The 26,467-nt window shown below is 38.1% G+C and overlaps 1 pseudogene; it reads right to left on the minus strand.

The window, feature by feature from the left end:
- Nucleotides 1-19,314: 19,314 nt before the first annotated feature.
- Nucleotides 19,315-19,416, minus strand: LOC112793204 (small nucleolar RNA R71; annotated as a pseudogene).
- Nucleotides 19,417-26,467: the final 7,051 nt, after the last annotated feature.

Below are 26,467 nucleotides of genomic sequence, written 5' to 3' on the forward strand. Positions count from 1 at the left end.
GAAGACCTTTGTGCCATCAGAGCTGAATGGGTAAGAAAAACAAAAGGGGCTCCAAGAGTCTTGAGAAGGGGAGACCTAACACCTGAAGCTAAAGGATGGTATGCAATAGTTAGGAGATCCATCCTACCCACTGCAAACTCTTCAGAAATAGTCCCTAAAAGAGCCATCTTGCTACATTGCATTATGGTGGGAGGAGAGATCAAGGTTCATAAACTCATTGCTGATCAGATACAAGAGTTTAGTGAGAAAAGTGACCCTGACTCCTGGCTCCACTTCCCTAGCACCATCATTAGACTATGCATTGATGCCCAAGTACCACTTGAAGATGAAAGACCTAATTGGCTATATCCTGGAATGGCCATAACTGCTCACAGAATGACTCTTGGCCCAACTCCCCAAGACATACAAAAAGAAGAAATGAAGAAGGGCAACAAGCAGAAGAGGAGCAAGAAGCAGAGCAAGAAGGAGAAGAAGAGCAAGAAGAGCAAAGAAGTCCAGAAAGAAGGCAACAAGTTCCCAGAGACCCCATGGATATGAGCAGAATGCAGGAAATCATGGAAGGAATGTCTCAACAATACATGAGGTCTCAAGAGAGGCAAGAGGACTTTCACCTCAAAATGATGGACATGCAAAGGAACTTTGAATCAAGATTCCTAGATCTGCAAAGGGAACAGAATTTACAATTACAGGAATCCCTCAGCCACATATGCCAACACCAAGATGCCAATATCTTTGCAATCAAGGAAGCCACCACTTTGCAAAATGCAAGATACTCAGTTCAAGCTGATTACAACATCAGCTCTCAAATCAAGCTTAACTACATAGGGGAACATCTACACAAGATGGACCCAGCATTCCCATCTTTTGATGAGTATTTCAAAGGGAGAAAAGAAGGAGAAATAAACAAGGCGATGATCCTTGAAAAAGGAGTGGAAGAAACAATGAAAAAGGCTGGATTCTGGACAAAGCTCATGAAAAAAGATAAAGGAAGTACAAGCGGTCAAAAAGAGGTAAGAAGCAAGAAGAAGCAGGACCCCAAGAATCAAAAAGAACCAAGCAACAAATGAGAGGTGGTCTTGTTCCTTAATAATCAAATAATAGTTTATGAATTGTCTTTATGAGCTTTCTTTCATTTTAAGTCAATTTGTATGTTTGTTTGTTTATTGCTTTGAATAAAGTGAATGCCTAGATGTTTGGATATAACTTCACCATCTTAAACAAATGCTTGCCATGCTTGTTCTGTTTCCAAAAATAAAAGAAAAGTTTGAACAAAAGTAACTTGGCTCAATTAGTGACAAATCAAGTAGAATTAAGTGGTGGTATGCATGCTTGATTGTTTAGTCAGATCACTGGAAATAGAGTGTAGAATTATCAATTTTTGTGTAGAAGTTGAGTATTGTCTATGGATCTTGATGGATAAATGTCTTTGGCCATGAAAAAGAAAGAAAAAGAAGAAGAAAAAGCCACTGAAAAGGGGCAACCAAAAAGCAAAAAAAAAAAAAAAATTTTAGGCACCAATGGTTAGAACTTCTGAGACAAATGCCTGTGGTATTTATGTATTAAGGATATGCTTGGATGAATAGGTTCTGAGGAGTGTTTCAACACTTGGTAACTTGGGTTAACTAACCCGGGATTATCAACCAAAAGTCCATTATCAAGAGCAACCTAAATACAAAACATTTAGTCACACAAAGAGGTGCTGGGCATCAATGTCTCAAGAAGAAATGTGAACTAAAAATGCCTGTAGTGGATATGTGTAATGCAATGATAAGAAAAAGAAAATGCCAAAGGCTTGTGCAACACATGACACTGAGCAAACAAGGAGCAAAGGAGCTCTAAGAAAAAAGAAAAACAAAGAAAGGAAAATGTGCCAAAGACATAAGAATAACAAGAGGCCATAGCAGTGTTTGATGGATGCAATGAAAAAGTGATAATCCTACCTGATAAGAATGAAAAAGTGATACTGCAACTTTCTGCATAAAACCCTTCTGATGAACTTCAAATGCTTGCTAATATAGCCAATGTAATTGCTTTTTGTTTCATACTTGTTTTCTCAATTAACTCAGGACTTGCTTAGGGACAAGCAAGTATTAAGTTTGGTGTTGTGATGCCAAGGCATCTTAGGCTAGTTTCACTAGCATTTTTCTGTTAATTTTAGTTGTTTTATGCATTTTCTTGAGCTTAAAGTAACCAAGAATGGTTAAATGAACAACAAAGTAATGAATCATCCAAACAGTGTAATTTTGATGCAAATTCCATGAGTTTTTAGTTATATTACTTGAATGCTATGAATGGAGGAATTCTCATGAAAATCTGCAAGACTTTGATGCAATTGTGTGGATGATTTCAGGGAAGAAGAGGCTAGGCAAGGAAGCAACCAAATCTATAAAGGAAGCTTGAAGATCACATATGGAGTACAATGTGAAAGTGGCGTTTAACCTCCAGTTTAACCTTAAACTGGAAGTTAAACGCCAGAATAAGGAATGCACCAAATGCTGAAAGTGGCGTTTAACCTTCAGTTTAAGGTTAAACTGAAGGTTAAACGCCAGAATCATGAAAGCTGAGAAAAGAGGAAACTGGCGTTTAACCTCCAGTTTAACCTTAAACTGGAAGTTAAACGCCAGAATGAGAATGGCACCAAGGGAGTGATTCCACGTTTAACCTCCAGTTTGACCTCAAACTGAAGGTTAAACGCCAGAATGAGAATGGCACCAAGGGAGTGATTCCACGTTTAACCTCCAGTTTGACCTCAAACTGGAGGTTAAACGTGTTCGAACTATATGAGGCACCAGGAAGCCATTTTCACGTTTAAGCTCCAGTTTGACCTCAAACTGGAGCTTAAACGTGTTCGACATTCACACTCCAGGGCTACCTTCTTCATTCCCACGTTTAACCTCCAGTTTGACCTCAAACTGGAGGTTAAACGTGTTCGGCGTTTTTGCTACTCCAGGGTTGCCTTCTCATTTCCACGTTTAAGCTCCAGTTTGACCTCAAACTGGAGCTTAAACGTGTTCGACCAAGAATTGCCTCCAGGGTTGCAATCTTCATTTCCACGTTTAAGCTTCAGTTTGACCTCAAACTGAAGCTTAAACGTGTTCGAGTAATTACCCTCCTGGGTTGTTTTCTTCCAATTCCACGTTTAAGTTTCAGTTTAGCCTTAAACTGAAACTTAAACTTCAACTTAAACGCCACTCTTTGAAAGGGTTTCTGGGCCAATTATATTGAGGTTTAAGTTAGCATTTGAACACAAATATTAACTTAAACCTATTATGGTATGAAACTCAATTGAATATCATAGTTTATGGGATTGGGCCTGAAGAATTAATGAGTCTGGAACTTCAATTTGTTGAGTCTTGTGTCATTACTTGTTTATCACTAAGTTTGCTCAATGAATGTTACAGAGTTGGATCACAGCCTCATCAGTATTATGGATCATAAACCCAAAGCAAAAAGGAAATCAGGGAAAGGCCTCAAAGCCCAAGAATCACAACAGAAGCTCAATTTAAAAAGTGTATAAATAGGATAGAATTGGAGTTAGGGAGGACTTTTTGACACTTTAGCAATTTTTTTACTTTTGTAATAGAATTCGGAGCTATGACTCACTAAACCCCTTTCATTGGGTTAGGGAGCTCTATTGTAATTCAATGAATCAATAATACTTTTTATCTTCTTCTTCAATCTTTTCTCTTGAATTTTGTTAGAAAGCTTCTCGATCTAATTCCATTGGGTAGTTGTCTTGGGAAAGAAACTATCCATAATTGGAATCCTTCGGAACCTTGGGAAAGGAATGGAGGATTCATGCTAGAGAAGCTTTCTCACAGTGAATTGGATTGGGGTTTGGATGGATATTGTGACATGTAATCCTACCAAATTGTGGTTCATGAAGCTGTGTGGTATAATCAGTGGTCGAGCATCATCTCTTCTTATGAACATTTAAACCAAGGGATTGGGAATTTGTTTGTTTTTAGAGAGAATTGGTGAGCCAAGGAATTGGGATCCAATCATATAAGATTGCCAAGCAAAATTCAATGAATGCATTGGTTGAGGAAGAGATAGAAATGTTTTGATTCGGAGATCTCAATATCTCCTGAAACCCAATGAATTCCCCATTTCTGATCTACATTTTCTCTTTACATTCTGCAATTTAATTTCATGCAATCACCCCCCATCCCTTTTAATTTCAGCAATTTAATTTCTAGCTCTTTAATTCATGCAATTTAATATTCCGCAATTCTCATCTAAATCTTGATTCCGCTCAACTAGAACAAACTTCTAATCCGAATTGCTCATTCAACCAATCCTTGTGGGATTCGACCTCACTCTATTGTGAGTTTTTACTTGACGATAACCGGTGCACTTGCCGGAAGGAATTTTTCCGATTGTGCAATTTCCTAAAATCATAGCATCAAGGTTATGCTACATCACTTATAGAATAGAGGAAATGATTCTAGTGGAAATAGAAGAAGGATCTCCTAGAATGATTCTCTATAATGAAGAGGCCAACTCCCAAATTGAAAGGGAGGAGCTCGACCTACTTCCAGAAGTCTGAGAAAGAGTTTAGATTAGAGAGGAAGCACTAAAGTGTCGAATGGCTTTAAGATATAATCAGAAGGTAGTCCAACGAAGCTTCACCACCAACGATCTCATCTTAATCCGAAACGACATCAGAGCAGGTCGATCAGGAGAAGGGAAGCTAGCAGCTAACTGGAAAGGACCTTATTGAGTTGTAGAAGTACTGGGAAAAGGTTACTACAAGGTGTCCGTGATGACAGGTCATCATGTCATGTTTTTGTATGGTTTTTCATACAAGAAATTGATAATTAGTGCTTAAATATTGCATTCTTTTATGCTTAAATGGTATATTTCTTTGATCTTTTGATTTGATAAACTTTGTAGGAAATAAGAAGGAAAAGAAGCAAAAAAGCACGAAATATGCTAAAAAGGAGAAAAAAGAGAGTTTTGGGGCACACTTTGAAGTTAGAGCACACTTTGATGCCTTAGGCCACACTTTTAAAAGCGTGGCCCATGACCATGAATGAAAGAAACAAAGGCTAGCGCTCATTAAAGGGAGCGCTACATTAAATTAGTTCACTTTTTCGGGCTTTTCTTTAAGCCTTGTGATAGCATGACCATGCCTCTTTCAAAGGGCCATAACCTAAGCTACAGATGTCCAATTGATGTGCTTCTAGTTGCGTTGGAAAGCTGACATTCCAAGCTTTCCAACGATATATAACAATCTATATTTGGCATGAAATTGAAGCACAAGTGATAGGCATCTTTAAGGCCCAAAAACCAACCAAGCAAGTGCTCACGCCAAGGCTCGAAGAGGGGAACCATGTAGCGCTCAACCAAAGGCCCAAAAAGCATAGCGCTCAATTAATAAATGCTAGCGTTCACAAAGCAAGCATTTTTGGGCTTCCAATGCAAGAAAAACAAAGTGCAACACTCACAAAGGGAGAAACCAAGGCTCAAAGAGGGGACCAAGGCATCAAATGAGCGCTACGTTCAAAGATCCAAACTGAGCCCTACCCCAAGAGGAAATTGGCACCAAGTGAAGCAGCCAAGGTTCGAAGGTGGAACCTCACACCAAGTGTAGCACTACGTTGCATCTTCCAACTGAGCGCTGAGGATTTGTAAGCACGCAAGGGAAGAATGACAAGGCATGTAGCGCTTAGTTCACTAACCAAACTAAGCGCTCCACTAGAACAAGTGCCCCTGACCCAAGCTTCACAAAATGCACACTGATCCAATTAAATCAAGCCATCCGGATCCACTCTTCTTCAAATCCAAAGCAAGCAAATCCTATTATCATCTCTCAAAGGCACAAGAGATAGTTAGAATAGGAATTTCATTTAATTGTAATTTGTTTTTAATTTCAAAGTCATTTTTATTTGTGAAGCCTATATTAAGGCATTTGTTTCATTTTCAAAAAGAAAAAGGCTAGCTCTGGTAGAGAGCAATAGGAGTAGAATAGAATAGAAAGCTTTCTTTAATACACTTTTTCTTTTCTGTAATTGTCATATTTCAATATTGAATTCAGTTTATGCAAATCTCAGTTTCTACAATCCTTTGCTCAACTTTTCTTCTCTGCAATTTTACTTTTCTGTTTACATTGCTCCCAATTTAGTTTATGCAATTTACACCTTCCTGTAAATTCTGTTCTTCTACACTTTCACATTTTCATTTCCCTTGAAGATTGATTTACTTTTCTGCACATTTACATTCTGCAATTTTACATTTGAGCTTGCTACAATCTGAATTTACTTTTCATGCCTCGGGTCTATTGCTTTCTTTAAATTTTCAGTAACCAGCCCTCCTTTACATTTGATGCAACTTAGATTTCTTGTCATTTAAGATTTTGGCAATTTACATTCCTTGCTCTTCACATTTCTTCCCATTTACTTTCGGCAACGTTAAATTTCTTGTCATTTACATTCTTTTGCTTCAATTTTCACTCAAATCATCAATGTTAGCTTGACTAGACTAATCATCCACTAAAGTTGCTCAATCCATCAATTCCTGTAGGATCGAGCTCACCCTTGTGAGTAATTACTACTTGATGCGACCCGATACACTTGTCGGTGAGTTTTGTGTGGAATCGTTTTTCCCTCATCAAGTTTTTTTGGCACCGTTGCCGGGGATTGATTTAGGATTGATTTAGATCGACAATGATTAAGTGGGTGAGAATTCTAAATTAAGCATTTTCTTTGTTTTTGTTTTCTGTTTTAAACTGACACCAAGGTGTTTGAGTTGTTGCCTCACTAAGAAATTCTTCTCTGAGATATGAATTTCAATTTTCATTAGTGTTGTGTTTTACAAAATTCAAATGGAGTTCAACTCATCTTATGATCAAACAAATTTTATGGGATATTATCCACCATCACCAATCTCTAATGTTGGCTGGGAGTATCACCAAGAAAATACAAATTCTGAGCACTCCAATCCATGGGGATTTGCTTCAGAGACACAAGATGAGCAAGAGAATCATATGGGATATTTCCCTTCACCACAAAATGATGCAAGTCATTATTCTAATGGTGGCTGAGAGTATCACCAAGAAATGATAAATGATCAAGAAAATCACATCAGATATTGTCTAGAACCATAAAATGATTTATGTCATTATCCTCATGGTAGCTAGGCATATCAACAAAAGTATGAACAATCAAGTGAAATGAACTATTTCCTAGAGCCACAAAGTGACTCATATTGCTATGATACTGACATAAATTGTGGCTTGGAAGGGAATTTCAATGTTTCATCTTCTGTTCATCAAGGAACATCATCATTTGATTGTGCTGTCAATGCATACATGGAAAATTGTTCCCCAATGACACAAGATGATTCATACTATGATGAATTCAACAATTCTTCAAGTTGTGCTTGGGAGAATCAAAATCAGAAAGCATTTGACAATTCATACTCCACTTATTAAGAGCTATCATCACTTGAGCGAGCCTTCAATTCATTCATGGAAAGCTGTCAAACCTCACCTTCCAGTTTTCTATCTGAAAATTCTTCATTACTTAACTATCCCTTGACACAAAATCTCTTCCAAAACTCACAGTCCACACAAACTTCCATGAACCAAAGCCTCTCAAGGCTTGAAACCATGCTTGAAAGATATGAAAAGGAAGCACAGAGGTCCTGGGATGGCCAAGAGAACTCCCTCAAAAACATGGAAGTGTTGCTAAATCAAATGTTAAGTGTGAAGGAGGAAGTAGAAGAGCAAGAAGAAGAGGAAGTCAATCAAGAGAATTCACACTCAAGTAAAGCAGAAAAGTATATAGAGGAAAAGCTCATGGAACCACCAATTCAAGAGGCTCTTAATGAAGAAATCACTCTAACAATCACACAACCACCAAGTCTTGACATCCAAGAAGTGAAGGCAACTAACAAGAGCACCATTCCTACCCCTGATCCAGCAAGCAAGCTCAATCAAGCCATTAACAAAAGAAAGCTTGCTGAGGAGAGACCAAGATAGGGGACAATAGCTGAATCTTCTCCTCCCTTGAAGTCATTCCTCTTAACAAACTGGAAGAAGAGGAAGAAAGTGAGGAACATGTCAACTGTAGGTAACATTTCTTTTCTTTTCTTTGTTTACTTTCTCTGTCTGCTTTGTTTAAATTTTAATAAATTGGCATATGGTTACATTCTAAGTTTGGTGTTGCCCTGCAACAATTTGTTTTCAATCCCTTTGGATGATTGCATCAATTCTACATGGAAGTAACACACTAAGATTCTAAGTTTGGTGTGCCACTTATTTTTCTATGCAATTTATTCTGCAACACCACTTGTCTGCATAATCATAAGGTCCTTTGCAGTGTTATCTTTCTTTTAGTTAGACAATTTTAGTTTTCTCTTTGTTTTAGTCATTTCCTTGTCCTTAATGCTTTCTTTTATTAACTGTTTTCGTTAATACATCACCAAGAGATCCTTATTCATGACAGATTCTTTGCCTGGTGATTGTATTTAACATATAACAGTTCTTTGTGTTTAGTTTTAGTTCAAATAAATTGATATATAGTTGCATTCTAAGTTTGGTGTTACTATGCAACAAAATTTGGTTCCAATCTTTACTGGATACTTGCATCAATTCTAAGTGAAAGTGTCACACTATGTTTGGTGTGCCACTCATTATTTATGCAATGTATCATGAACACTCTCTTATGTTTGCAATTACAATGTCTATGTTTCCTGTGCCTTGATTGTTATCTTTCATTTTTGCTTGCTTAAACACATGTACCACTAACATGTTCATTGTGTAAGACATTTATGATCCATCTTAGCCCCATAGCCATTGTTTTAATTGTTGCTTAAGGATGAGCAAGCATTCTGAGTTTGGCAAGGGAAAGGGAAGAATGGGAGGAAAATGACAACAATAGTAAAGATGAATTACAAGGTTGTAAAGTTCCTTTTCCTCTCATTTATTTCCAGCACTTTAAATTGCATGATTGTCTTTATCTTCTCTGTTTACATGTGTGTATGAATAAGCATAGCCTGAATTTTGATCTGTAACATGTTGCTGTACCACTATGACTACCAACTTGAGTTTTGTGAATTTAAAGCAGTAAAGTATCATGATCATAAACAAACAAGGAATTAAAGAAGAACTTAGCATGTGCATACAAGTATTGGAAGGCTAGTATGATTAATTGTTGCTCAACTGCATTAGATTTTATTTAATTGAAGTTTTCATCTAGGGCATTTTGTGAAATCTTTGGAAATCATGAAAACCTTAAAGCAACAATTGCAAATTAAGGCCAGAAAAAAAAGGAAAGAATGAGAATGCTGAAGGTTCTAAGTACCAATGGCAATTTATTTGCTAAGTACATGTGGTGTTTTTGTATCAGGCAAAAAGCTTGAAAACAAAACACTTATAGTCAAGGTTAGGCTCAAGTGCAAAAGCACTCCCTCAAAGATCAAGGCTCTGAGCATCAATGATTAGAGAGTAAAGAGAAAAAACAAATGAGCTTAAAGAAGTCCTCTAATTAAATGCTTGTGGTGCTTGTGTATCAAGTGGTAATACTAGAAAACAAAGCATTTAGAGTCGTAGCTTTGTTATCAACTCATGAGGCAGAACACCCAAAAGGAGAAGCTAATAAAAAAATCAAAAGCTTGTTTCAAGGAAGAAATATAAGGAAAAGATTTCATAAAATGAGCTAGATAGAAGCATCAATCATTTAAACTAAATAAATTGATAACCGAGTATTTAAACCTCGGGTCATCTTCTCAAGGAATTGCAGGGAGGTATGTTCTTATTATTGGCTATGAAAAAGGTAAAATTGGGGTTTTGGAAGTAAGGTGCGAATATATTATATGACAAGTAAAATAAAATAATAATAGCTGTAAAATAAACCTTTGGCAAGGTATAAGAACTGGAGGTCCTTCCCTAGTTATCCTTATCAATTGATGAGAATTGGATTTTTCTCCCACTTTGTTAACCTCTAACTATGAAGGTAAGTTAAGTGGATGAATTCCAATTTTCAATCAACAATGAGTTTGATAACTATAGAGTCACCAATTATTTAACCACAGCCAAGAATGTAAAAAGCTAAATTAAAATTATAAATATCTAAAATACCTTCAATTCATTCAAAGCAGTAAAATCTAACATGGAAAATATTCATAAGCCAATTGGGCAACAGGAAAATCCAAATTACTTATATCAATAAAAAAAGTAATCATCAATCTGAAATATCTCAAATAACATTAATTAAGAAAATCAATCTAAACATGGAACATTGAAAATAAATAAAAATAAAGAACCTGGGATTGAGAGTCACTCCTAAAACTAAGAGAAGTCCTAATCCTAAGAGAGAGAGAGAGAGGAGAGAACCTCTCTCTCTAAAACTACATCTAAAACATAAAAGTGAATTATGAGTGCTTGATTTTGAATGGATGCATTCCCCCACTTTATAGCCTCTAATCTGTGTCCTCTAGGCCGAAAAAGTGACGCGGCCGCATGGCTCACGCGGCCGCGCGGGTTGCGTTCCTGCCAGGTCACGCGTCCGCATGACTCACGCGTTCGCGTCACCTGGCGTCGATGCAGCTATGGCAAATTAAATATCAAATCGAAGCCCCGGACGTTAGCTTTCCAACGCAACTAGAACCGCGTCGTTTGGACCTCTGTAGCTAAAGTTATAGCCGTTTGAGTGCGAAGAGGTCAGGCTGGACAGCTTAGCAATTTCTCCAACTTATTGTATTCCTTCCATTTTTGCATGCTTCCTTTCCATCCTCTGAGCCATTCCTGCCTTATAGTCTCTAAAAAAACTTAACACACATATCAAGGCATCTAATGGTAATAAGAGAGGATTAATAATAAGCAAATATAAGATCAAAGAAGCATATTTTCAATCAAAGCACATAATTAGGAAGGCAAATGTAAAACATGCGAATAATATGAATAAATGGGTAAAGAGTTGATAAAATCCACTCAATTGAGCACAAAATAAACCATGAAATAGTGGTTTATCAAGCATGCACAGAAGATTAGCTAACCATGAACATTGAGTTGCTATTCTTCTTACCTTGGATTGTCAATCTTTATTGCATGATTCTTTTCTTGCTTGGGGACAAGCAAGGTTTAAGTTTGGTGTTGTGATGACATGTCATCATGTCATATTTTTCTATGTTTTTTCATACAAGAAAGTGATAATTAGTGCTTAAATATTGCATTCTTTTGTGCTTAAATGGTATATTTCTTTGATCTTTTGATTTGATAAATTTTGTATGAAATAATAAGAAAAAGAAGCAAAAAAGCACAAAATAAGCTAAAAAGGAGAAAAAAAGAGTTTTGGGGCACACTTTGAGAACACTTTGATGCCTTAGGCCACACTTTTAAAAGCGTGGCCCATGACCATGAATGAAAGAAACAAAGCCTAGCGCTCATTAAAGGGGGCGCTACGTTAAATTAGTTCACTTTTTCGGGCTTTTCTTTAAGCCTTGTGACAGCATGACCATGCCGCTTTCAAAGGGCCATAACTTGAGCTATAAATGTCTAATTGATGTGCTTCCAGTTGCGTTGGAAAGCCGACATTCAGAGTTTTCCAACGATATATAACATTTTATATTTGGCATGAAATTGAAGCACAGGTGATAGGCATCTTTAAGGCCCAAAAACCAACCAAAGGCCCAAAAAGCATAGCACTCAATTAATAAACGCTAGCGTTCACAAAGCAAGCATTTCGGGCTTCCAATGCAAGAAAAACAAAGCGCAACACTCACAAAGGGAGCAACCAAGGCTCGAAGAGGGGACCAAGGCATCAAAAGAGCACTATGTTCAAAGATCCAAACTGAGTGCTACCCCAAGAGGAAATTGGCACCAAGTGAAGCAGCCAAGGTTCGAAGGGGGAACCTCACACCAAGTGTAGCGCTATGTTGCATCTTCCAACTGAGCGTTGAGGAATTGCAAGCACGCAAGGGAAGCATGACAAGGCATGTAGTGCTCAGTTCACTAACCAAACTGAGTGCTCCACTAGAACATGTGCCCCTAACCCAAGCTTCACAAAATACACACTGCTCCAATTAAATCAAGCCATCCAGATCTACTCTTCTTCAAATCCAAAGCAAGCAAATCCCATTATCATCACTCAAAGGTACAAGAGATAGTTAGAAAAGGAATTTCATTTAATTGTAATTTGTTTTTAATTTCAAATTCATTTTTATTTTGTGAAGCCTATATTAAGGCATCTATTTCATTTTCAAAAAGAAAAAGGTTGGCTCTAATAGAGAGCAGTAGGAGTAGGATAGAATAGAAGGCTCTCTTGAAACAATTTTTCTTTCTGCACTTTTCTACATTTCAATCTTGAATTCAGTTTATGAAATTTTTAGTTTCTACAATTCTCTTCTACAAATTCCCTTATTCAATTTCTTTTTCTGCACTTTTACATTTTGCTTGAGCTGAGTTTTCTTTCTATGAAATTTAAATTCTCTTCCTCCTTGCTAATTTACATTTGAGCTTGCTGTGATCTGAATTTAATTTTCCTGCAATTCAAATTTCTTGTTCTGAGTTCTGATTTATTGCTTTGTTCATTGATGCCAGGGCATTTAGGCCAGTTTCACTAACCTTTTCTTTACTGTTTTAGGATAGTTTCATGCATTTTCTTAGTGAATAAGGCAAGTTTTGGTTGAAAATACACTTACACCATGATTCAAGCAACTATTATGAATTTTACATGATTTCATGAGGATTTTGCAAGGATTGAATGACAAATTGATGATGCATAATCTCATGACTTGAGCTAGAGTTTTGATGCACTTTATTTGCTTGATTTCAGGACAAAGGAAGTAAGGAAGAACCACATTAGTAGCCATGTTAATCTAATTAACGTGACCACTAACGTGGAATGGGAATGAGCTCGCAACATTAATGAGAAAGGTGGTCAACAATAACGCCTGCGAAGCCATCATAAACCCACGTTAATTGCCACGTTAATTACATTAATGTGGTAGTTAACGTGGAGATAAAGGGAGCTCCAACGTTAGTGGTAAACATGAACACCACTAACGCTACAAAATGGAAATTGGCCATGTTAAGAGTCACGTTAACTTAGTTAACGTGAACTCTAACGTGGAAGAAAAGACAATGCCAATGTTAGTGACACTCACCTTTGTCCCTAACGTTGGATCAAGCTAGCATTGCCCATGTTAGTGGTCACGTTAAGACCACTAACGTGAAAGTTAACGTGGAGCTGAGATTGATGAGCCAACATTAGTGACAATCACCTTTGTCACTAACGTTGGAGGTGGCATTCACTACCACGTTAGTGGCCATGTTAACCTAGTTAACGTGAACTCTAACATGGGGAGGAGGGGCATTTGGAGCATTAGTGACAAAGGTAAGTGTCACTAACGCTCTCGAAGATAGGCATGCCCACATTAAGAGTCACGTTAGTTATACTAACGTGAACTCTAACGTATGGAAAGAGGGGGCACAAGGCAACGTTATTGGAAAAGGTGATTCCCAATAACGCTTGCGAATGATCATAATGTAACAACCCTGATTTTCGAGTACATGAGTTCTTTTCTGAAAGTACGGATTTCTCCGGAAGATCAGTAAGGGGAACACCTCTGCTATATCATCAAGCATCTCAATCCACATTATCATTATGTCATCCTTAAGCTAGAACCTCCTCTGAGGCAAGCTCGATAATGCAATCGCGAAAAACCTAGTTTTTGAACCGTATCGGGTGGCAGTTTTGATTCTGACTTTCGTAAATAGTCTCTGTTTGACGAACCGGACTCGATTCATGAGAGGAGAGAGATAATAGTATAATATTATCATTATATTAGTATTAGAAAATGCTTGAATGATATTATAAGTTTACCTGGTCTGTTTTTGTTAAAAACAGAAAATCGATTTAACCGGGTTTACGGTTTACTGGTGCAATTTAGCACCAACACTCTCTGATGAATTTAGCAATGATAAGGCCTCATTATACATGTTATATTCTCATAATAAATATGTTACTAGTGTTATTTATGCTAGTAGCTCAGAAAATAATTTTTAGAGATGTTTTTACGAGTGTTCCGGTACACCTAGTTTTAGTAGTTGTACACCAGAGATATTTTAATATTATTTTAATCCACCTCCAAGCCAACCAATCATAACTCACCTTACACCCCCAAGACCTCCAAGGCTGTCTCATTTCATCATTTTGGCCGAAAATAACAAGAGAGAAAAAAGAGAAACTTTCATGAACACTTAATCTTCAAAGCTTGGTTTCTTTTGAACTAAAACTCAAATCAAAACTCCGATTTTACCAAAATGATCCTCTCTTCTTCCTCTACATAACCATGTGACTTATCAAGGCTGGAAATAAGGTGAGATGGCTGTCTCCCTCCCTCTTCAATTCGGTTTTCAAGGAAAACCATGCAAAACATGTGTTTTCTTGATGTTTTTCCTTAGGAATCATGCTTAACTTGACTTGAGGGCCAAGAAACGTGAATTTCCAGCAAGTCTAAGGTGAGATATCTCTTCCTAACATACTGAGTGAGATTTGGTCAGTTGAGAGTTTTTGGATTTAAAGTTGTTCTTGATGTGATTTAGGAGGAAAAAGTGCTTAAGGACCACCTGAAAGTTTAACCGAATTAGGAGCAGCAAAACCAGGTAAGGTTTGGTAAAATTAATCTTGATTGATTGTGTTTGAGATGTGTGATTATGATATGGTTTGGTTATGCTTGAAATTGATTGCTTATATGAGTTATTCTTGGTGAAAGTTTGTTGAAATTTTGATGAAATTTGGTGATATTCAAGCTATGAATGTTGTTCTTGAGGGCTGCTAGAAAACAAAACCCTAGGCCCTAAATTGGGGTTCAATTTGTGTTAAAATCATGTAGAAAAGATGGGGTTTTAGTGGCTAGGAATTTATTATGAATTATGGTAAAAATCGGTTGCTGAAAAGACTGAAAAACGGGTAAAAACAGAGAAAGAATCTGAAGAATATACGAAGAACACGAAGAACACTTTGAGTGTGGTGAAGAACATTGAAGAACACCTTTTAGATCTTAGAAAGGGCAAGGAAGTAAAATTTTTGGTGTTTAAGGGGTTATATGGTAATTTCTGAAAGTTAGGGTGGTAAAAGTAGAAATATTAAAAGTTACGGGTGGTAAAAAGTGAATTTTAAAGGTTAAAAGTAAAAGGTAAGTTAATTTTCGAAAATTTACTGATAAAATAATAAATAATAATAAAATATTAAATAATAATATTTAATTAAAAATAATATTTTAATAAAAATAATAAAATAATGCGAAAAAGGCAGTTTTCCGTAAAAGCTTTAGAAAGACAACTTTAAGTGCAGAACTCTCCTAATTACTTTCATAAAACACTTAGGGAGTGGTAAGAACATATTAGTGAGGTAAAGATAAAAGAAAGATAAAAGCCAAAGAAAAGATAAAAGCCAAAGAAAAAGTCTGTAACGTTTTAATAATAGAAAAACAGATAGAGACTAGTGAACGAACTAGGGCAACTTAGTTAGTACTTGAGTTGCGACTAGGGTTAGGTATAATATGAAGAGTTAAACTGTTTCAGTATAGACTTAATGAACCTATATTTGGGATAGGTTAACTATTCATACCGAAATTTACATAAGCTTTAAATACATACGTTAAGCAGAGAAATCAGAACAGAGTAGAGAAACACAGAAAATAGAGTAACCAGAGTAAAGTAAAGAGATGAAGAGAAAAAGAGTAATATAGATACAGATGAAAAGAGTAATCAGAGAAGAGAAAATAGATACAGAGAACAGAGTAATTAAAACAGAGTAAAGAGATATAGAGAAAAGAGAAACCAGAACAGAGTAAAGAGATATAAAGAGAAGAGTAATATAATAAAGAGATATTTATATATATATATTAGTTGCTTAATGCAACCCAGATCTATATATATATATATATATATATATATATATATATTAGTTGCTTGATGCAACCCAGAGCTATATTTAATATATATTAGTTGCTTAATGCAACCCAGAGCTTCTGTAGGGAAACTAAGTTACCTACAGCTATTTTCCGCTTCCCCAGAGCAGAGCAGAGTATATATATATTTTCCTGCAGTAAGCAGAGGCTATCTCAAATGAGAGGCTATTATTATATGCGCATTTATTTAGGAACAAAAAATCGTATCCGGGAAATCGGGATTACTCGTGACCGGATAAATGTCGGGATTGCGGGCAGCCAACCGACACATGAGCTCATGGCCTGCGCTAGGGCTAGACATGCATCATTCTTGTCTGCGCATCATTCTCTGTTGTATTCCTTTCTGTGTGAGATCTACTTCTTTATGTTTGTCTGCTCGTATGCTATTTCTGTGTTTTATTTTCTTGTATTCTTTTGTTTGTGTTCTGCTTTCTGTTGTCTCTACTTTCTTTTTCTATCTTTATCTTCTGTTTACTGCTTCGCTATATTATGTTATTCGTCTACTAATCGACCCCAAATAAATGAACGTAACTAATAACCCCGGCCCTACTAAGAACTCCCCAGTTCTTACCCCTTCTCTCTCCCTTCCCCCTTCAGATGGAAGTAAGAGTACCTTACCGTAGTTCGTTGATGACTGTTCTGCAAAGAGGATTCTGAGTCTAGGGTGAATCTCGTTCTCTGATTATATGTATATACTGTGAGACCAGCTAACGTCTGCACCCCGTTCGTATCCGCACTTTAACCTAAATCCTGTGTACGAGATTCCTATTGTGTGGCTACTTCATGAGGTACCAGAGAGACGTCCTGTGGAAAAGTCTGATCGTGTAGAGGAGTAGATGATGTTCTATCTTCTGATGACGTTCCACCTGACTTGAGTTTTGAAGACATAGAACGTACTTTCCATCGCTTTAGTAGTTTAGAGGGACTAGGTGAGTATAGAGTTTAGGCTAGCCTGGGTGCCAGCTTAGGGACCTCTTGAACATGTCAGAACCTGGGATGTTGTATGTATGTATATGTATATAGTTTTTATCTAGCTATATCTAGGGGTGTTCTAACTAAAGGTCTATACTCTAATAAAGGCTGGATAACTGAATGTTGCTAGCTACTCGTGATATATTTACGTGTGGTTGTTTATAACTGTTTTATCTGATATTACTTGTGAATTGATTATGAGTGATTCCGTCTATTAATCCAAACGTTTTCAAAAAAAAATAAAAATACACCTCACAAATTAACTACGCTTTTAACAACGAATCAGGCTCATATGATAAATAATAGATAATAATTAGGAAGACAAATTGGTTGCGCTCAGTTTCCGGTATGATCTAGACATATTGAAAATTGGGTCGTTACACATAAGGTCACGTTAGTGCCACTAACGCTGAAGTTAACGTTGTCTATTTTGGGGTTGGACGTTAGTGAAAAAGGTGATTGCCACTAATGTTCTCAAACCCACATTTTCACTTAACGTTATCATCACTAACGCCCATGCCTAACTCACACTTTTCTACAAGCTGAGCCCACTAAAGATTATAACTGCTTCAACTCAAGATCTAAGGCCCGCATCCAAGGCTCGAAGAACTCACTAGAAGATCAAGAAGAGTATTATATATAGGAGTAGTTTTGAACTATAGAGAAGCTTGGCACTTTGGAGAACTACCCTCTGTATTTTTACTTTTCTGCATTTTTTCTAGCTAAGCATGTATTCTTTTCTGCCATTTCCCATTTTCAGAGCTATGAATAACTAAACTCCTTTCATTGGGTTAGGGAGCTCTGTTGTAATTTGATGGATCAATTATAGTTTTCATTATTCTTCTTCTTTCTTCTCTTTTGATTTACTAGAAAGCTTTCGATCTTAATTCAATTGGTTAGTTATCTTGGAAAAGAAACTCTCCATAATTGGATTCCCTCTAAGCCTTGGAAAAGGGATGAGGAGATCATGCTAGAAATGCTTTCTCATGTTGGACCAAATTGGGGTCTGGGCGAATATAGAGTGACATGTAATCCTCCCAACACTTTGATTTGGAAATACATGTGGTATAATCAGTGACCACACTTTATCTCTTCCCATGAGCAATTAAATCAAGGAATTGGGCAATTGTTCAAGCTTAGAGAGATTGGGTTGCCAAGGAGATCAATAGAGGCTTTGATTGAGGAAGAGATGAAAATGAATTTGATCCGGAGAATACAACATCTCCTGAGCCCAATGAATTCCCCATTTCTAATCTTACCCATTCTCTTTACTTTCTGCCATTTATTTCCATGTTTATCTCCCCGATTCCCCATTTAAGATTCTGCACTTTATTTCCTGCAATTTACTTTCCCGCCATTTAATTTCCTGCAACATCAACTACACTCTGTTTAGCTCAACTAGCATATTCTTCCAACTAAATTTGCTTGACCAATCAATCCCTGTGGGATTTGACCTCACTCTATTGTGAGTTTTTACTTGACGAAAATTCAGTATACTTGCCGAAGGGAATTTGTTGAGAGACAAGTTTTCATGCATCAAGTTTATGGCGCCGTTGTCGGGGATTGATTTTGTATCAACAATGATTAAGTTAGAAGTTCACTAGATTGAGCATTTTTCTTTTGTTTGTTTATTTTATTCAGTCAATTACCTTCAGTTTATTTAGTTTCTTCCTCACCCCATATCCCCTCGTTATCTTCTTTTTCTTTGAATTTACTTACAATTCTACTCACTAACCCACTAACTATTTGATAAATTGCACAACTCATACTAACAATCACTCTAACAAGAATAATCACTTCATTTTATCTCTTGCTGTGTGCTTTGTTAGTTGTATGACAGGGAGAAGAGGCAGAGCTTCAACTTCCTTTGATTCAAAACCTGAGAGGACCCTCCATAGATCAAGGAGGAAAGCAAGAGGGAAAAAAGTTGTTGGTGCTGAGGAAGAAGAAGAGTACTTTGAAACAAACATGGAAGAGAACTTGGAAAACAATCATGAAGGAGAAGCTCACAACCATGCCAGAGAAGGCCCTGCAAATCATGCTGGGCAAGAGAGGAGAGTTCTAGGCTCTTACATCAATCCAAACTCAGGAAACTATGGAAGTAGCATCCAAAAGCCCACCATACATGCCAACAACTTTGAATTAAAATCCCAGCTCATCACCCTTGTTCAGAACAACTGCTCATTTGGAGGAAGTGCCCAAGAAGACTCCAATCAACATCTAACCACCTTCCTGAGAATATGTGACACTGTGAAGTCTAATAGAGTCCATCCGGATGTCTATAGGCTACTTTTGTTCCCTTTTTCACTCAGGGACAAAGCATCTAAGTGGCTTGAATCCTTCCCGAAGGAGAGCTTAACAAATTGGGAAGACGTGGTGAACAAGTTTTTGGCAAGATTCTACCCTCCTAAAAGAATTAACAGGCTGAGAGCTGAGGTGCAAACTTTCAGGTAACAAGATGGTGAAACTCTCTATGAGGCATGGGAGAGATTCAAGGACTTAACAAGAAGATGCCCACCGGACATGTTCAATGAGTGGGTTCAGCTTCACATTTTCTATGAAGGTCTTTCTTACGAGTCAAAGAAGGCTGTAGACCAATTCATCAGGAGGATCTCTAAACAAGAAGAAAACCATTGAAGAAGCCATAGATGTCATTGGAACGGTAGCTGAGAATGACTACTTCTATGCTTCTGAAAGAAGCAACACTCAAGGAGTAATAGAGCTGAACCATACAGATGCATTGCTGGCTCAAAATAAGATGATCACCAAGCAGCTAGCAGATCTTACCAAGAAGGTGGAAGAAAACCAAGTTGCAACAGTCATCACTTCATCAGCAACTCAAGAAGGAGTAAATGTATGGGAAGAAGGTGACTGGGAATAAGCCAATTATGTTGGAAACTCACCCAGCAAATCCATGATCTATGTTCCAAAACTTACAATTCTGGATGGAGAAATCACCATAACTTTGGATGGGGAAATCAACAAGACCAAGGCCAAGACCAGAGACGCCACAACCACAATTCCAACAATAATGCAACTCACCAACATCCCTCATATAGATCTTATCAACAACCACCTAATCTCAACCCATGATCACTAACTGAGGATAGACTTTCTAAGATTGAGGCTCTACTTGAATACATATGTAAAGAAGTCCAAGGCAACAAGGTATTTAAGGATGAAGTGCGAGCTAATATCAAAAACCAAGGGGAAACCATCAAGAAACTAGAATCCCAAGTAGGTATTTATCTCAACAGTTTCCCAAACCCACTGATGGATTTCCCAGTGACACAGAGAAGAATCCAAGAGGAGAAACAAGGAAGGTCAGGTGGGAAGAATGCAAGATGATCACACAAGTAATGAGAGGAGTGTGGAGGAAGTAGACACACAAATAGGACACCTCCAAGGCAGTCCAAAGGAAAATCATGAAGAAAGAAACTATGCACCCCAACCCACACTCAGGGAAGAGCTAAAGAAAAGGGAGATCCTGAACCCATATGCACCCTTTTCCCAAAGGCTCAAGGGTGGTGTAGCAGGGAGAATGTATTCAAGGTTCCTCGACATGATTGCATCTCTTGATGTAAATATACCATTCGTTAAGGCCCTCCAACAAATGCCCTCCTACATCAAGTATATAAAAGAACTACTAGCCAAAAAGAGTTCATTGAAGGGTAGACAAACAATAAAGATGAACACGGAGTGCAGTGCTCTCATTCAAACAGAGCCACCTATAAAGAAGAAGGATCCAGGGAGTTTCCACATTTACTGTGCTATAGGAGAGACAATGATTGATAAGGGGCTCTGTGACTTGGGAGCAAGCATCAACTTAATGCCTCAGTCCCTCATGAAAAAGCTTCAAATCAATGAGCTAACACCCACAGTCGTAATCATCAAACTAGCTGACAAAACCCAAAAATAGGCAATATGAGTGGTTGAGAACGTGTTAGTGAAGGTTGGGAACTACTTCCTTTCCACAGACTTTGTTATCCTAGAAATGGAAGAGAATCCTATTCACCCCATCATTCTGGGAAGGCCATTCTTAGCCACAGCCAGAGCACTTATAGATGTGGAGCGAGGAGAGCTAGTATTGAGAATACATGATGAGCAGCTCACCTTCAATGTTTTCAAACCCTCACAAGAAGCAGATCATGATAACAAAAAGTCAGAAGAAGAGCATAAGAAAGAGCTAATGGAAGAGACAAACAAGGGAGCACAAGCACCACACCACAGAACTCCTATGGTTAACAACCAATAGCAACAGCCAAGTGTAACCCAAAAGGAACCAGACCCACTAGAGTCATATGAGACAAGAAACAAAATTTTCCTCAAAGAGAAAACCACAAGTAGCAAAGTGACATCAAGGGACACAAGAAAAAAGGTCCCAAGGGGATGGAAAAATAAGAAGATCCCTAAAGAAGATTTCTCTCCAGGGGATGAAGTGGTCTCTGCCTACTTTCCATCCATACCACCCCATCTCCCCGCTATTCCATCTTAGCTGCCTCCAGTATACACCATCAATAAAATCTTGTCCTTAGAACATGTGAAACTTCTTAAAAAAGCCAATGGAAATAGGTTCATTGCAAGGGGGGAAGATTTGAAGCACTTCTAACCACCCTGACAAAGGCCAAACGTCAAGCTAATGACGCTAAAGAAGCGCTTCATGGGAGGCAACCCATGTTCTACACCCTCTCTCTTTAATCTCTTATAGTAGTAATAAAGCAAATTTTATAGATTCTAAATCAACTTCGACAAACAATATAAGAATCCCTACATGTAGCATATAGTACATGATAAGTTTGGTATTCAAGGCACACCAAGAGGGCTTGAACACACTCAATGGTATGAGATTCTTTTTTAGTCTTGTTACACCATATGATCACAAATAAGTTTGGTGTTACCAACGTTGCATGCATGGGAAATTGAGTGGTCGATTGATTTATATTCATCAAAAGCCTTTAGTTATCTCAAAAACAAAAGAAAAAGATTTTAATTGTAGCTATTTCACACTTTAATTCTTCCCATCAAAAATTCAATTAACCATTTTGCATTCCTTTTGTCTTGTATAGGAAATCAAGGAGGGTATTGGTGGTACTTGATAGGACAATCAAAGAAAGGAGATTCGACCACTATACCAAGGAGACTACACACTTGTCTTCAAGGGGAGTATCTTTGGAAGTGTTGCCATGCAACATTGGGAGTTGGATAGCCTTGGAGACTGAACCAAGACCCTCATAAAAGGGGTGATCCTCGTGCTCATCCAATGGCAAACCCCAACCGTCCGTCATTAAAACAACACTATCAATCCACACCTTTCAAACACCTATCATCCATCTATATAAATGATTCCCATTCTACAACCTCTCCGTACACACTTGTTATTCTCATTCATCTCCCTTCCTTCTCTCGAACACACACATTTCATCCTCCACCAAAAGTTCCATACACACCCTCCTAGCCACGTCTTGTGAGCCGCAACCATATCAACCATCGCTCATGGCATCATCTAGCTCTAAAAGGCGAAAAGGGAAGGAACCTATAGAGCAGCCTCCATTTGATGAAAAGAAATTTAGAACCTTTTACCATGCACTACAATTTGGGTGGATGGCTGATAAAGAAGTCATATATGAGTTAGGCTTTCAAGTCACAAAAACTGAGTGCCCTGAAATCATAGAGAAGGTGGAAAAACATCGACGGGAGCTCCTCACCGATCCAATTACAAGGGTGAACGCAACTCTGGTAAGAGAGTTTTATGCAAATGTAGTTAGACATGATAAGGCAGATGAATCCTATACAAGTTTCGTGAGAGGGGTAATAGTGGATTTTAGTCCCATGAGCATCATGAGAGTGCTAAAGCTGCGAACCATACCCTTTGCAGAAGAGAGCTATCACTCAAGAATAGATAACAACCCCAACCACGACCAGATTATGAAAGACATCTGTGTGCAAGGAGCGGATTGGGACAGAGACCCCCATGGGAAGCCCAGATTTATAAAAAGAGAAGACCTTCTTCCTGAGGCTAAGGGGTGGTTCAAAATTGTAAGGAGATCCATCCTCTCCCCTGGAAACAACTCAGAGGTAAACCTCAAGAGAGCAACAATGGTGCAATGCATAAAGAAGAGAGGAGAAATCAAGGTTCATGAACTCATAGCCCAAGGTATTCGGAAGTTGGCTGAGAAGAGTGATTCTAGAGGAAGGTTAGGCTACCCCAGCACTTATTCTCCGTCTTTGCAACAAGGATGGGGTGGTGTTCGAAGATGGAAATCCCGAATGGATCAAAGTTGGCCTTCCAATTACTTTTCGTCAGATGCATGCTGCTGCACCTCCCCTACCTCAACGAAGACTAAGAAAGAGGCCAGCCCATCGAGCTGAAGAAGGACAGCATCCACAGGAGCAAGCCCCAGCCACCTTAGACATGCACCAATTACAAGAGGCTATTGATATCTTGTCAAGGCAATGCATGGAAAATCAAGGGGCATGGAAGGAGCTTCAAATGCAAATAATAGACCGCCAAGAAGAATCACTCTCTAGATGGATGAATCAGCAAGGGGAATGGCAAAAATAATTGATGGAACAGCAATTGGAACAAGGGAGACAATAGAGTGAGTCCTTCCATAACCTAAACCAAAAGCAAGATCAACAACAAGAAGCCATTCAAAAGCTAATCAACATCCAAGCACATCAAGGTGCACACATTCATGAGATGCATAGAAAACAAAGAGAACAGGCAGATCTTTTTGATGAATACAGAGCATTTTTGGAAGGGGTTTACATGAGTAAAACTGGATATCATGTAAACACCCAAGCCAGGCTTGGGTACTTAGTCGGACAACTACCTGTATTACATCCTGGGATCACAAAATATGAGGACGTAAAGGATGAATTAGCACGAGTGGAACGAAAAAGGGCCGAAAAGAGTCATGAATCAGTGAGGAAGGCACTAGAGGATTAGAAAATAGCCAGAATGAATTGGATGAAAGAAGCACAAGTGGACATAAAGAAGACAAGGAAGCAAAAGAACATGAGCATCACCATGATTAAAAGGTGGTGGAGTTCCCTCTTTGTTTTATCTCTTTCAAGCTTTAAAATAAGGAAAATCATGTATGAAATAGAACATGCCTCCATGAGTAGTTTAAGATTTTCAATCCTGCATTTAAGATTTTCATGGCTTAGGTCTATGCTCACTAGTCTAATGCCCCTAGTGTTCATAGTCATCTTGCCTATATGTATGCTTGTCCTTTAAGCCAATCAAAAAGAAAATGTTATGAAAAGAACAAGAGTGAAGTTATCTTCTGAAGTGAATTTTGAATGTTTGTGGTAGGGTGATTAATTAGCTAAGTTGGTTCACCAACAAGGTAGGAAGGCAACTATCTATCCTGAATCCTATGCTTGAAACACATCCTATGAGACTAACCAAATAATGAAATCCCAATAAGAAAAGAGAAAGAGTAATAAAAGAGAAAAGGGAAAAAAATAATGAGAAATAATGCTAGGTACCAAGGGTTTGAATATTGAAACATGTGTCTGTGGTGTTCATGTGCAAAGGATATGCTTGGGTGAATAAGCTCTTAGGGGTGCCTTATCACCTGGTAACTTGGGTTAACTAATCCGGAATTATCTGCTGAAAATCCACCATCAAGAGCAACCTTTGCTACAGAACACTTAGCAACCCAAAGAGGTGCTGGACACCAAGGTCTCAAGAAAGAAAAATAACAAACCATGTGTCTGTGCTGTGTATGTGTGGGGGAAAGAGACTTGAGGGAGTAAGTCTTTAGGGGTGCCTTAACACCTAGCACCTTGAACCAACTGGTTCGAAAGTGTTGGCTGAAAGCTTATCTTAAAGAGTCGCCCTCTTACAGAGCACTTAGCCAAAAAAAATGGATGCAATAAATCCTGAAAGGGAAAGGAGGATCAATAATTGGGAAGTCTCAAAGGATGCAATTAAACAAGTGTTCAAGGGCATGATAAAGGCCTGAAACCCAGTAAAAGAATGAACCTAAGTTGCTATGCATGAAACCCCATAAACCAGGAATTTGACTTCTATCATAATTATTTGTTCATCTTGTTCTTTCATTCATTCTTCCTATATTTCAGTACTTGCTTAGGGACAAGCAAGCTTTAAGTTTGGTGTTGTGATGCCAGGGCATCTATGCCAGTTTCACTGACCTTTTCTTTACTGTTTTAGGGTAGTTTCATGCATTTTCTTAGTGAATAAGGCATGTTTTGGATGAAAATACACTTACACCTTGATTAAAGCAACTATTGTGAATTTTACATGATTTCATGAGGATTTTGCAAGGATTCAATGACAAAGGGAGTTAAAGGGAGTTAATTACATTAATGTGGTAGTTAACGTGGAGATAAAGGGAGCTCCAGCGTTAGTGGTAAACGTGAACACCACTAACGCTACAAAATGGCAATTGGCCACGTTAAGAGTCACGTTAACTTAGTTAACGTGAACTCTAACGTGGAAGAAAAGACAATGCCAACGTTAGTGACACTCACCTTTGTCACTAACGTTGGATCAAGCTAGCATTGCCCACGTTAGTGGTCACGTTAAGACCACTAGCGTGAAAGTTAACGTGGAGCTGAGATTGATGAGCCAACGTTAGTGACACTCACCTTTGTCACTAACGTTGGAGGTGGCATTCACTACCACGTTAACCTAGTTAACTTGAACTCTAACATGGGGAGCAAGGGCATTTGGAGCGTTAGTGACAAAGGTAAGTGTCACTAACGCTCTCGAAGATAGGCATGCCCACGTTAAGAGTCACGTTAGTTATACTAACGTGAACTCTAACACAGGGAAAAAGGGGCACAAGGCAACGTTATTGGAAAAGGTGATTCCCTAAGAAGTTTCCTACCAAGACTTATTAATCTAAGCTCATAAAACGCAAAAATTCATCACCCGATTACCAAGAGGTCGGCAAGGTGAAAACCAAATTCACCATCTGATTACAAAGAGGTCGGCAAGGTGAAAGCGATAGAAGCAGATTAATGCAAGAAGTTATAAAAAGGTATCCATAGAAAGCAACTTGACGAGGTCTGACTAAAAATGGATTACTAGAAATCACTTAAGAAGGCCCGACAGAGAAGTCGGACCAGTGAAAGGATCACTAAAAAGGGACAAAGAAATCACGCAAAGGCCAAAGAAAGGCCAGGAATGCTTTGCTGAATGGTACGAAGTCTTGAAAAAGACACTACTTAAAAAACAAATGCACAAAGTAAAATGGAGCTAAAAAGTCATGCAAACAAACTATAAAGTTGGTGGAACATGACTAAGAAGCTCACGTCAACATCGACTAAAAAAGTGACCCCGTAAAGCAAGGACGATCTCGAGGAAATAATAAGAGCCAAAGAGGATAAAAACAACTTAAGGCTCAAACGTGCTCAACCAAAAGGGGACAGCTCCATTCAACAAAGGATCAATCTCAAAATAGGGCTACAAAGAAGTTGTTCGAACAAACTAAAAAGGTTCCACAAGAACACTAAAAAGTTGTCGGACGAATCATTGAAAGCCCAACCTCCAAGCTGCAAAGATTACCTGACTTGATACAAGATTGACCTGCGCCAAGTC

Source organism: Arachis hypogaea, chromosome 3 (assembly GCF_003086295.3).
Source record: "Arachis hypogaea cultivar Tifrunner chromosome 3, arahy.Tifrunner.gnm2.J5K5, whole genome shotgun sequence".
NCBI classification, from domain to species: domain Eukaryota; kingdom Viridiplantae; phylum Streptophyta; class Magnoliopsida; order Fabales; family Fabaceae; genus Arachis; species Arachis hypogaea.